Source organism: Caloenas nicobarica, chromosome 1, assembly GCF_036013445.1.
Source record: "Caloenas nicobarica isolate bCalNic1 chromosome 1, bCalNic1.hap1, whole genome shotgun sequence".
In the NCBI taxonomy this organism is placed as follows: Eukaryota; Metazoa; Chordata; class Aves; order Columbiformes; family Columbidae; genus Caloenas; species Caloenas nicobarica.
In genome coordinates, this window is record NC_088245.1 from 65774094 (window position 1) to 65788445 (window position 14352).

Here is a 14352-nt window from a genome sequence, read left to right on the forward strand (position 1 = left end):
AGATTTATGCCATGTTTTCCTATATATCCTACCCACACCACTGAGACATGGAGATAATTCTTTTGCCCCCTTTTTAATATTTGAGACTTTCCTCCACATCATTATTGTATACTCACACCCTCCTTCTTTAATTTTTTTTTTTTTTTTTTTCCCTGAAGGTCACAAATTAATTTCTAATGGGTCTCCTGCAGGGGCTGCATGGAAATACCAATTTGGTCCTTGGGTCAGTTAGTAAGCAGTACAATCCACTGGCCCCCAACACTACCACTGTTTCCCCCCAGAAAAGGATGCACCATCAAGTCAGCATGGGCTGAGCCTCCAAAGACCTGACTGCCCAGGTTCTTTTGGGTGAGTCACACAATATCACATTAGGCATGGTGGCAACATCTAGGTGTGCTGTGAAGGACCCTGGGAAATTTGCTGACTTCCATGGGGCTGAGCTCCTTAGTCAAATTGCGAGAAAGTTTGGACATCTGCTCACCTAATGCTCATAAAGTACTTTGAGGCAAATGAGCACAATGGAAGATTTAAACTGTATCGGAAACAAAAGAAATCCTAGCATTGGCATTAGTCTACTACGAGTAAGAAGAAGGTACATAAATGACAATAATAACAATAAAGAAAAAGCAGAAATGTTCAATATATAGTCCTTTGGTGTAATTAAAAAACCACAAAACTGATATACTGAGCTCACTGACGTAATGAAATCATAGGATGATCATGATGTACCTTCCCTTGCAATAATAGTTTACAGGAATATTAGAAAGCAAACACAAAAGTTAGATATCAGCCCACCTGGAAAACTGTTTCCAGGAGTTTTAATAGAAATCGGAGCAGTTCTTTGGCTCCCAACTCACTGAACACTGAGGAAGCACCAGAGCTGGGAAGAAAGCTAATATTGTGCCACTGTTTAAAAAGGCTAAATGGCATGACCCAGGTAATTATAGACCTGTCAGCTTGACATCAAACCCAGGCAAAACAGTGCAGCAGCTGATAAGGGATTTGATTAATAAAGAATGGAAGGAGGAAAATATAATTAATGCCAGTCAACACAGGTTTATGAAAATAGATCTTGTCAAACTAACTTGATTTCTTTTTTTGGGTAAGATTACTGGTTTGGTTAATACAGGTAATAGACTTAGGACTTCTACTGTGTATTTCACCTGGTATCATATGAAATTTTAAGACACCAGAATGACACAAAACTATCATGCTACCTATTCAGTCGGTTAAAAACTGTCTGACTGGTCTAAAACCCTAATTGCAAATGAAGAACATTTATTGAGCTGTATCTTGGCCCACTCCTATTTAATATCTTTGTCAATGATGCAGAAGGAAAACTAAAGGACCACAGAGGGCCAGTTGCTTGGGAGAATGATAAATTAAGCAGCTTTGTTGCTGATCCAGAGTAATCTGGATGGCTCAGCTAGCTGAGAAAAGGAAAGTGATATGAGCTTTGAAGTGACCAGATGTAAAGACTTCCTAATAGAAAGATATGAGGGTCATAACGAATAGTCAGCTGAACATGAACTTCCAGCTCAATACAACAGCCAACAGCTCTAATACACTTTCATATAAATAAAAAGGAGAATATGAATGAGGCCTAGAGTTGTTATATTACTTCTGGCTGAAACAGAGTCTCTGCAGATGCTCTTAAGGCCTGATTTCCTGCTCATGTACACCGAGAAGACTCAAGTGCCATCCCTAAGTGTCCTGCCAGTACCCAGATGCAATGGAAGGCAGTGCTACCAGGATGGCATCTCTCCCTTATTGCACTACTCAGCACACCTCCCCAGCAAGCATTGCCTCCATCTGAAGCTATCCAAGTTGGCTAAAATGCCTACAACATGGCCACATTACCTCCAGCCACATTGCTTCACAAGTTGTTCAGTTTTCCATGAACACGATGCTGCTGTGGTTAGTCCTTCACTGAGATCCTAGAAGTCCATGGTCTGGGTTGCCTCCTGCTCCCAAGAGAAGGCCCAAGAACTTTTTGCCATATAGATGATACACACCATCTGCAGATGGCATTATAGATTTGCCAAAGTCTTTCAAAATCGGAACCTGTATAAGCCCCTTGTTACCTGGCTGGTCTGACAAGGATAGAGGCCTAGAGTAGTCTGAGGTCACATTAAGGGTCTGCTGTGTGGATGATAGTCACACGCTCCCAGAGGCAGTCCTTGGAAGTAAACACTGTCCACATAGCATTGTTGTGATATTGATGCCAGTGTTGCAGAAAAGCTGTCCAACATCCTCTTCACAGCCCACTTGAGAGGACACCAGAGAAGAACCATGCTGAGCAATGTCAGCAGAGCAATTCTCTTAACTACATGATCGCTCTTTGCGACACTGAGTGATGATTATATCAGACCTACTCTGAGAAGCAGAGAAGTATCCAAGCACCCTCCCAGCATGAGGTTGGAAAGCTGTTCCAAGGGTCTTCATGTAGGGAATTATTTCAGTACGGCAAGGATTAGGACTGGGCATTCACTGGCTTAAACCATTTCCAGAAAGACAAAGCTGAACAAGTGACAACATCTGAGATGACAACTTGGAATTTGCCAATCAGATTGAACTGCTTTGGTTTTATTGAAGGGAAGAACAGGAGTCAAGATGCATTCAAACTGTCATTGTAACTTTTGTGTGTTGTCCCAGATGCCTTGTGATGAGACAGATTAATAAGAAGTTGCTAAATTTCTGACTTTAACTTCATGCAGAAAAAAATATTGATTTTTTTAAATTTTAGGATTCTGTTAGGTACAGCTCTATTTTAGATGTAACACAAACACTTCTTTCTATCCATATTTTTAGCATCGAAAAACCTCAGCCTTTGTTATATTTTTATGGGCCCTGTTGTTCTTTCAGAGGTATTTTAATGCACATTGTTGTTTCTGTTTCAGCGAATGTTGCTCATTTTTTCAGAAGCAGATGGTGTTTGCTGAATTTTGTTTGTTCCAAAAATAAGCAACATCCAACTGTTCACTATAGAGGTGTGAAAGAGGAAAGGCCTGATGCATAAACACAGTTTCTCCCTCCTACTTTCTCTTGCTATTCTTCTGCTGAAAGAAACTGCTGCTGTCTCGTTACAAGCCTGCAAGGCTGTGCAGTTCATGCTGTCACTCTGCTAGAAAGGGCACATATCTCCAACGAGCATCCCTGCCAGAGCAGACCAGTAGCTAACAGCTCCTGGGAGGCCAGCCCACGGAGCTTTGTGAGAGCTTCTTTGCAGCCCACCGAAGGAAGAAAACACTGCAAATGTTAGCAGGTAGCCTAAATGAGGACACATCAGTATCCCTCTGTAGTCAATGGAGAGAAGTAGGCTTTTCCAAAGACATGTAGCAGAAATTGTCTCTCTGCTGACTAAAGCCTATAAATATTCACTTCCAACTTACAGTTTCATGGGCAAATGAGGTCTCCAATCTGCTGACCTCCCTCCATGTGCCCCTGGGCAGGAACAGCAGTGCAGATACTACACAAGGTCTCTGGGGATGGGTGCTCCTGGGCAGACTGCTCTGAAGATGGCAGGGGAACCACTGCTTTCCAGGACTGTACTCTACCAGGAGGAGCGAAACATGTAAGGGGTGAGAAGATGGATACAATCTGACTCACATCTAGGAGCTCAGAACACCACATAAAAACCACAAGGAGACAGTTCTGGATTCATATGATCATCTTTGTGAAAATAAAGGCATATAATTATAACAATTATCTATAAGAACAGGAGCAGGGACAATGCCTATCCATCCCTCTTTCCTCTGAGCAGTGTGTTCCGTGATCCCAGACACCAGCTCAACACCTGAGGCTTACTCCCCAGGGTTAGACACAAAGGCCCAAGAGCACCAGTTCTTTGTGCCCTTATAGCCAGGAACTGCACTGTGCTATCTACACACACCTCAGAACACCAGCATCAAGCCCTTCCTTGGTATTCGCACCTCTGTAGCAGTGGTTTGTGCAAAGTCCTGGCTGAGGCTTTCTCCAGCCCTTGCTCCACCTCATTAAGCCTCATCATGATGTGACTGCATCGAGGCCCAGTTGCTTTGATTTGATTAAGCTATTAGAAAGTGTTAATTTAGCCAAACAATCCAGCAGCACACCTTTAAATCCTTTGCTAGACAAGGACCCTTAAGGACTCCTGAGGGCAGCTGCCTGCCTGCAGACAAGGCTCAGCAAGGGTTTTGAAACACCGGCCACTGAGCAATGCCAAACTGGAGAATCTGTGGCATCTGGGAATATCTTTTCCGAATAAAGTATTAAAAAAAACATAACCACTGCGGGGTGCCCTATTATGTTTTTAAAATACTCCCAGTTTGCTTAGTGTTTATCCCGAAAAACTAATTATACTTGTCGCTTAATGTAAATTGCTGGATAAATAAACATAGAAAACACAGAAATAGGAGCTTAGAGACTGCTATGCTTTCTTCAAAATGCTGTCTGAAGGTTCATTATGCTAAACACAAAAGAGAAGGGAACTTCTCACAATGCACTTATTAAAGGCACATTTTCTACAGAAATGATTGTAGCATGATTGTACAACAGCATATAATTTGCTTTGTTGGCATTTTCAGCATGAATATTGCCGACGGCAAGTGTGGATGGGAAAAGTGGCTGCGGGGCCACCATTTGCACTGTTGGGAGCTGTCAGGACCGGTTCACAGGAGGAGGATACCCCAGCCCAGGAGAGGAGCACTGGCACAACACACATGGCCGACAATGGGGAAAGAAACCCTATGGCTCATTTGCACACACGCCTATCCCTGTGGTGGTGGAAAAGCTCAAGTTAATGCTGACACCTCAAAAGACTTATGTGACACCGCTGTGATCATTAAGAGCAGAACATGTTGCAGCAGGTCCCTAGCTCTACAGATGGGATCCAAGCCAGGTGTGAACATGCAGTTATATTTCTGTCAAGACAGACAGAAGGGTACAACATGGAGTTATGCAACACTAATGACCGCATGCTGGCTTAATGCCACCTGAAAGAGGATAAAAAAGACCTGATACAGGAAAAGGGTGGTCCAGAGGATCATCACCTTACATGACAAAAAAATGGTACGTACAAAATTGACCCAATAAAACTTTACACCACAGCCATGGTAATTCTGACACAGCTGGAGGAGGCCTAATATCAGTGATACCATATCATTCACCCACCACCTTGGAAGGGAGTTTCCTGAGAAGCAACAGGGAACACATCTTGGTGGGGTTTTGGGTTGTGGTTTTTTTATTGTGCAGATACAAGCAAACAAAGAGAGAAGCTAGTGGAAGAGGTAAACATGAAGATGATACATCTGAAACTGACCACTGAAATATTTCTTGACTCTAAACAGGAAACACAGTTGGATGGGAGTTTGGCCTCACTTCAGTTGAATTTACCATCTACAAGACCCAGTTGCAATTTTTCCTGTATGGCACCAAAACAGCCCCAGAACCACTCAGACCTTGGTATATGCAGCGAGGAAATCAGGCTGATGAGGCCAGGAGGGCAGGGATTCCTCTGGGCAGGCTGTGGTTTTCACACCTGGCCATGGCCAGGCTGCAGGTCACTGTGTAGATTGAAACACTCACAAAATAAATTTGTCTTTCACCTTTCTAGCCTCTTGAGAGACTTTTTTCTGCCACCAGTCTCAGTCCAGTAGATGTTTTAACTTTGTCAAACTGTTCCTAGGAGTCGTGTGTTAGTTTGCACTGCCTTTGAAACTCAGTTGTTATCCTGAAAGGGCAGGAAGTGGGGATTAAGTCCATTAGATGTTGTTTGAACAACCCTCTTTTCACTCTGCGTTGTGACTCTGCAGTCTGCCAGCACATTTCAGCCTCTTTCCAGGAACTGGCACCACGGGATGAAGCGTGGCTGGCTGAAGACCTGGCATCTGCGCTGACTTTCATAGGTACTACACTGGAAGAATCAGAGAAGGAAACTCAGGGGTAGAGGAGGAAGAAATGTCCCTGGCACCACCCTCTGCAAGTGGAGCCCAGAGGACTTGGGTTTTAAAGAAGCCCTCTGCTGCCTGTGGGATACAGGAGCAAAGTACATTATTCGACTGAAAAACGTGACAACCTAATCATCCTGAAGGGTACTATTATTGTCTGCTTAATATGCTTTACAGTTCCGATGAACAGGGAAGGCTGGCTGACAAGTGTAGTATGATGTATCTAATGGCTCAATACTACCGTGATGGATCCATAAAAGGAATCTAATTTCACAGTCTGAGGGAAATACAGATCATACAGTTGGCACTTTAAGGCCACTGATTTCAGCAATCTGTACAAATAATTCCAGTTTAGGGTATTCTGGTGGTTCAGCATTTTGCTTTATTTGCTGCTGTCTAATTGAAATCTGGGACCTAATACTGAAGCCTGTAAAGGCTTAGACATTACAGGATGCAAGTCTTATTTGCCAATCACACAGTGACACCAGCGAGGATGTTTTTAGTTCTAATCAGATGAAACAGAGCATTTGAAAACTCTTCGGATCAGAATTATATCGCAGATCAGCTTGAATTGCACATGCAAAAAATTGTAAGTTTCATGCATCTCACTGGTGCACATGACAATTGAATTATTTCATACACATAAATTGGTCCAATTGTGTAAAAAGAAGGCCTGCTCAGGTTTTGAGTGTATTACACAGTTTCGAAAATAAACCCCCTGTCTCTCTTCTGCTATCATTAAAGATATCACTTTACACAGGACATAATCTTCAAGAGTGTATTCCTGCTGATTAAGGGTTATTTGATAATCATGATCATGTCTGAAGTATGGCAACATAATAGAAAATAGTGGGGGCAGGGGTTTGTTTCTAATGGTACAGCTACCCTCATTCTGTTTGATCTCTGGAATGAAACATAAGCTTAGACACAAAAGCTCACCAGCTTGGAAGCCGGAGATGGTCCTATTTTCAGTATGTTGGCAAGGGGGATCTGAGCGTTCTTGAGTTTTGAATTAACATGAAAGACTTCTGCTTCTTCCTCCTCCTCTTCCTATTGCCGCTCCATGACTTGGTGGCTTCTGTAATCCAGACTGGGAGGTCTACCCAAACCCACTTCAAGGGTCTCGTGCAAACCTTCCTCACAGTTCAGAAATCCCACCTCCAGTGCAAAAGCCATCTTTCTTTTCATGTGAGTCTTCAACTCGTTCTTATAATGCTAACTGACAAAAGGTAAATCATACATAAAGGTATGAATGGTAAGAATTGTTCCAAATCAGAAAACAAAATATTAGAGACTAGATATGCGTTCCTTTTGGCCCTTCCCTGGTGAACAGTTAAGAAAAACATGATGTAATAGTTCAGAGCACCGAGTGTTCGTATTTCTGTTGCCAAGTAAAAAGGTGCTTACCTCACATTCCCAGTGCTGAGAATGCTCTCATTTCAGCTGTCTTCAGAAACTTTGCAGAACTACCTTGGTCTGTGTTATTGGAATAATGAATGTGCATGCCCTGTTCATGAAAGTCTGGAATATTACTCTTAGGGGCTACACTGGCTGTTAGGAAAAAAAATAGTGAAAACTGTCTGGAGTTCAGCCTTTTATCATTAAAAGCTGTGCCTGAGCAGTTAGTTTTATTTGACACTTGCTTGTTAGGAAGACTTTAGCTTGCTGGCCGCTGTTGGGTGGGGATGAAGGACCTCTGAAACCCCCTGGGCACCCTACCTGAAAGGAGTTTGCCCAGTGTAGCTGGTGCTTTCAGAAAACCGAATACTTTCTTCACCCTGAGAAGCCCATTTACACCAGCCAGTTTGGTTCAGATAAAGTGCTAAGAGGGAATATGGTCCCTTTCTGAAAAGGAAGGACGGAAGGAAGGACAGAAGGAAAGAAGGAAGGAAGGAAGGAAGGAAGGAAGGAAGGAAGGAAGGAAGGAAGGAAGGAAGGAAGGAAGGAAGGAAGGAAGGAAGGAAGGAAGGAAGGAAGGAAGGGAGAGAGAGAGAGAAAGAGAGAGAGAAAGAGAGAAAGAGAGAAAGAGAGGAAGGAAGGAAGGAAGGAAGGAAGGAAGGAAGGAAGGAAGGAAGGAAGGAAGGAAGGAAGGAAGGTAGGAAGGAAGGAAGGAAGGAAGGAAGGAAGAAAGGAAGGAAGGGAGAGAGAGAGAGAAAGAGAGAGAGAAAGAGAGAAAGAGAGAAAGAGAGGAAGGAAGGAAGGAAGGAAGGAAGGAAGGAAGGAAGGAAGGAAGGAAGGAAGGAAGGGAGAGAGAGAGAGAAAGAGAGAAAGAGAGAAAGAGAGGAAGGAAGGAAGGAAGGAAGGAAGGAAGGAAGGAAGGAAGGAAGGAAGGAAGGAAGGAAGGAAGGAAGGAAGGAAGGAAGGGAGAGAGAGAGAGAAAGAGAGAAAGAGAGAAAGAGAGGAAGGAAGGAAGGAAGGAAGGAAGGAAGGAAGGAAGGAAGGAAGGAAGGAAGGAAGGAAGGAAGGAAGGAAGGAAGGAAATAAATTACCCCTAAAAGAAAAATCCATAATCAGGAGGACCATCAATAGAGGAGATTCCCCGTTGGTGAGGTGCCTTCTTTCAACTGAGAAAATTCCCTACATTTGTTTATTTTAATCCAGCTGGCCTGACTTGGATTTGTAACCACCAGATGCATTGCAAACAACTATGGATATTCTAAGGAAAACCAAATAAAGGCTTTTAAACCAATAAGTAGCATTCTTGCAGATGTATGCAGAAGACATTCACAAAATGGATAAAATTGCTGCTCCTCACACCCCCCCCCAAATATTTAGGATGCCTGCATCAAGCTGTCTTTGGTTTGTATACATATCAGATTATAGAGGATCTGCCTCTTAATATTTTTTTTAAAGGATGGCAGCCTTAGTTCAATAGAGTTAGTGAGGCAATCCTTTAAGCTGTGTCAAAATGCCAGTTATCCTAAGATGCCACCCAGATTTGAATAATTTAGAAAGAGACAAAACCACAGAAAGGAGGAATCATCCTTTGACTACTTTTGCTTTTGACACGGCTGCCTCCCTGTCCTTTTAACCAAAGCATCTTCGTCTCTCTATCAGCCATGACAAGTGCCAATCAAACCTTGTGTTCTAGGGGAAAATGAAACATGAAACATTTTCTAACAATCACTGACCAAAGGTCCACTATCAGTGTGTGGTCTGGGGGAAGCCAGCCTTTTCCTTTTTCTCTTCTAATCTCTGACCCACTGTTTACCTCTTCTTTTTTATATACTTTAATCTCTTTGTTGCTCCAAAGGATACTAAACAAATTGTAGGTCAGCATGGATTAGGCTGCTTTGTTATCAATGATTGGTACATTTACTTTTGCTTTAACATCTTCAGCAACAGCTGAATGTCAAAAAGATCCAGCAAGGGTTTGTTTAATCACAACGAAAACTATACCCGCATAGTCTTACAATTGCATTGTCAGTCTCAGTATAAAAAACTGGGATACAATAGGAGACTGTGACCATGGACCTGCATTGTTAACATGTTTTTTTCAGAAGTACTACTCCAGTAATTCAGTATTATTATAATTATAATCATATTCATGGTAACCTTCATCAGATCAGGACAATAGTTAAGCTTCATAAATTTGCCTTTCTCAATTCTGCTCCCATTTGAACAGCAGTTGCACTGGATTCAGTTTATGCAGCTTGACAGCTGTGGAAATATTTTCAGTAGAAAAATGACATAAAGTTGCTCAGCAAGCATACAAATGTACGGATCAGAATTAAACAGGGGCATCATTGGACAATGGACAGATTTTAAAGATATATATAAGGATCAGATCTCTTAAAGCAAGGCAGACATCTCTAGACTCAGGTGAGGTTTCTTAAATCAGCATTTCATCTGTCCAGCCTTCATACAGAGAAGGGTGCTGTGATGTACATGTAATAGGTCATAAGAAATTAAAAATGGGCAGAAGAGGAGAGGAATTTTGTTTAAAGTCTCCTGACACTGAAATTGGACCTACTTACATCACCTTACACATTAGCAAGGCCAGGGCCAGGAAGTTTTCATATAATCCCCACAGCAAATAAGATCATCTTTTTATACTCTTGCCCCATCTTATTTTTCCACATCAAGTTCAAGGGTTTTGTCATCAATGTCAAAGTGACTTTACCATCCTTGACAATTTTATTTTCTCTTACCTGTCATTGCTTACCACCCTCCAAGCACCACCAGAAATACCAGACCTGGCCCTTAGTTTTCCATGTCTCTGACAAGTATCACTGTTGCCTTCCCACATTCACTTGACGTGGGAAGTGACAGTCCCAACCTGAATTGAATTATCAGATCACTATCCTCCTCTGCACCAAACTACTGCCTACTGTCACCATGTATAAACCCTTCTCATTCAAATTTCTACAGGAAATTGCTCAGAGGAGAACTGCTAGGACAAGAAGTTGTTGGCATAATCTGGTACGCCTGACCGCTTTGTAAAGTTTCCAGTTACTTTTAATTTTAGACATTTATTTGTTTTGGAGTTTCCACCCATAGTAATAATACAGTGATATGAAGGATCATATGTCAGCAGCTATTTGTATGTTTCTTTTCACTGACAGAAAAATAAAACTCATACCCAGTGAACTTTTAGAAATTTCTGAGCAATTTGGAAACACAGATACTCAATTCCATATACAGTATCTTAGAAGGTTCATTGCCCATTGTAGTGTTTATGTAATATATAATCTGTGTAAATATATCACTATAATTAAGGCCAGAGAAAGAACATACGAAAATGCACGTAATATTGGAGAAATAAAAAAACAATAATTGACTTACGAAACACCTGAGAGCTTTTAGGTCCCCAAATCAAGCAACCAAACCTTCAAAAGTAAGGACTATTTGAGATCAGCCTCTGTTCAGCAACCTGTGAGATGTATAATAAAGACAAAGTGAGAGATCAGAGGAAAAAAACCCCAAACATGCATGAGCAGAGGTGAGCTAAGAAAAGGGACTAGAAACCAGGGGATAAAAGAGCAATTTATCAAAGGAATCAGTAGTATTTGTTATTAGGTATACAGGCTGGTGTGCTTCCGTGAGAATGTACACACAATATATAAAAGTTAAGAAAGCCTTAAGGAAACAATCCTCAGCTTACCTGTACCATCCCCAGTCTGACAATTGTCCAGTAAAGTGAGCATCTCAGGTCTCCAGCATGGATTCAGTTTTATGCAAACCTGTCAGAAAGATCTACAATAAATGAGACTGAATGAGGGCCAAGAGACTTTTATCATATTCTAAATATTAACAAGTTTATCAGCAAAAGTCACCAATCTCTTATTTTAATGCAATGGCCTTTGTTTTTCATATTATTCCAATCAGATACCTGAAGAAATACTTGACAATAACAGCAATAGAAGATTTGAAGATCAATGGAATAATTGGGTTTTTTTGAACCCATTTCTAACATTTAAAAGGCCTTTTAATGAGACATTTTTTCTTTTGTTTTCTTTTTTTTTTATACCTGTGAAAGCAAAAGGAAATTGTACCAAAAAAAAAACAACCAACAACCAAAACACTTTCATTTGGATGCTTTCTCTGCCAGTTTTTTGCATGTTAGCAAGAGATTCTCTAACAAAGGTGATGGACACAGAGCAAGTTTAGCCCAGACAGCCTCATGCCCCAACAAGTGCATGTTGCCTGCAACACTTCATGAGAACTTCGCTCCCCAGCCATTACAAAGGTAAATGGGGCTGTGTGAACCACTTCAAGGCAATATGCTTGAATTTACAGTAAGGGGGACTCCACTCACGTAACAGAGAGCTGATTTTAGAAGATATTCCTGCCAGTTGCCATCACCTGGTATAAATCTACGTGTGACTCCATGTGTCTTCATCCCCAGTGGTGGGGCCAAGCTGCTCAGGAAGGAGGTTACCCTCAGGATCTCCCTCTCGCAAAGCCCTCAAATCCAAGCTATGGGACATGACGGCCTGACTGAGGCAGGGGAGATAGCTGGATAGATGGACCACAAGATACAGCACAAATTTAGGTTCATATCTGAGCCAAGCATATAACAATGACATCCCTCAAACAAAATGCAAGCTGGCAGGCAGCATCACTTCAGCCATCTTATTTCCATTAGCCTTCTTCCCCAAGTTTGGCCTGCTTTCACTGTATGTTTTGCCCTGCTGACGCCCAAGACAATGAAAATATCATAGTTAAGGCTCTTGTCTCCTACATAGAAGCCTTTTGCCTTTAAAAAAACTGAAACTGAGAGAAAGAGTTTTTACATCTCCACAGTACAAGCCGTTGAGGACAGATACCTATGCTCACTTGGTGATTCTGAAAAAATATGAAAAATAAACACCAGGTTGATAAACAGCAGAAAGTACCACCATCTGCAAATTAAGCTGTACATTCAAGTCACTTTACTCAGGTAAAAATGCGAAGAACTGAAAGCGTTGTACATCTGAATATGAGAACTCTCGAGGGATCTCAGGGCAACAAATGGTAATCTGCACCTTGGTCTGCTGCTGGGGCACCTTAAAAAAGCTCATGTTCAGGTCACTGCTTGGTCTTCAGTCAGGCAGAACTTCCCAAAGAATCAGGAAGGTGTAAAGACTGAGGTAACACAAGCAGTATGTTTGCTGGAAGTACATGTACACTCCCTTGCTCCATGGCAAAACAGAGGAAAAAAAGTTAACTTAAATCATTTAAGTGAAGCTTTAGGCCTGTTTGGGGCTAAGACCATGCACATATTCCACTTCTGCATCTGGTCTGAAGAGCATAATCTCCTCTATACATGCTCTCTGGGCGTCTCCTATGCAAGAAGTACGGGAGATATAAAAAGTTCTTAATGAAAGTATCTATATGAGTAACAGTGGTTTAATTGCAAAACATCTACAGATCAGGATATCCTTAGTCACTGTCTACTGTAATTAACTTTTTGAGAATATGTTTTGCCTGCTACAGCTTATAAATAATTGTGGTTAGATCAGTCTAATTACAGAATGTGAACAGACTTTTCATAAATAAAATACCGCTGATGTCTTCACACTAATTGTTGTGTAACTCTAGCCTCACATGTCCAGGAGTAGCTGTGCTAAAACACTGTAAATCAATTTAGCAGTTGCATTCACACATTGACAGACTCTGTGACAAACAGGGTCACATTTCCTACCTAGATAGCCCCTGCTAAGTAGTCAGTTCTAAAAGAGTAATTTGAACAGGTTCACATTAAAAAATACATGATATTACACAGAGGAAGGTATAATGCTCTTATTGCTGCTCCATCCCTACAACAACATATTCTGTTGCATGGCTAAATGCTGCTTTTGTGGCCAAATTCATGGTAAAACTTCAGCAAAAAAAGGGAAACACTAGACAATTAACAAAAATAATGGCTATATAATTCCTTAAGAGGGTAGTTTAACTGCTAGCAGCTGTTGGTGCAGTGCCCAGGTCTGCAGAGGTAACCCCCACACAGGAGCCTACCTGTGCTGTTCTCAGAGCATCTCTGGGTGTATGTGCAGCATGTTCCCCTGAGCAGGACAGAGGTGACAGTAGTGACAAGTATAGGGAGTGCCTGTTCTTACCCATGTACTCCAGAATCTGACTTTTTTTTTCTCCTTTAGCATCAGTGCCCTTTATCTACTACTCAGTCTTCTGCTTCTCTCCAAGGTAAGAGCAACCATCCAATATACATCACAGTTATTATGCAGAACTCTTCCTTTAGTAAATCAACTTCAAATGTCTAACATACCTAAGCAGTACTTAGTCAAGGCCTACTAATTTATTTCTGGACAAACTTTAAACATTAATTCTTTTTTTGCAGTCAATTTCATTACACTTCAGAATGGTCAATACAATTTATTCCCACCATCCCCTCGACTATATCTGAATTTGAGGACTTTTTAGCAGAGAGCTTTAAATGTAGTTCAGCAAAATGACAGAAGGAAAAAAAGTTCAGACAGGTTTGGACAGCTCTGCAGAACAGGGTGAAGACTGAAGACTGCTTCTGGCAGTAGCAGTGCTAATATAGGTTATTAAGTGTTACTTTCAGTGACATTTTGCAGATCATGAGCTACAGCCACTGGGTTGCCGTTCTCCTTTGCTTTCTCTCCTGTATAAACTGCCAAAGCAGCATGGTCTGGTTCACTCCAGAGCCTGGGATTGGCTATAGACTGAAGCAAAGCAGGGCAGTACTCAGCCCTGCTGCATGCAGGTGGACAGCAGAGGAGCTCTACGTGCTTGGACGTAGAAGGAGATACTATCTATAGGAGACGTGCATACAAGATATTGACTTGACTTATGCATGAATGTTCAAGAGCAGCTGAACGGACACAAAAAGACTTGACTGGTGGATTTCTGCAAAATTTTCAGGGTCTTTCACTGCAGTTGAGGGGTAGGAACTGCTTCACCACGTTGAAAGAAACCATAAGACTCACCAGGAGTAGAAAGGCTTGTTGCGTGCTGAGAA

At 41.7% G+C, this 14352-nt stretch overlaps 1 long non-coding RNA gene across 2 annotated transcripts in view; it reads right to left on the bottom strand.

Annotated features, from left to right (window-relative positions):
• Positions 1–6872: 6872 nt before the first annotated feature.
• LOC136003273 (uncharacterized) overlaps positions 6873–14352 on the bottom strand; it is a 34868-nt gene continuing 27388 nt past the window's right edge. The window contains exons 3-5 of one of the 2 annotated variants that reach the window (XR_010608051.1): positions 11032–11110; positions 10713–10800; positions 6873–7142 (exon numbers count right to left, since the gene is read on the bottom strand). This is a non-coding gene — a long non-coding RNA (uncharacterized LOC136003273). Of the gene's footprint in view, positions 7147–10712; positions 10801–11031; positions 11111–14352 lie in introns of both variants that reach the window. The other variant, XR_010608050.1, reaches the window with a different exon arrangement.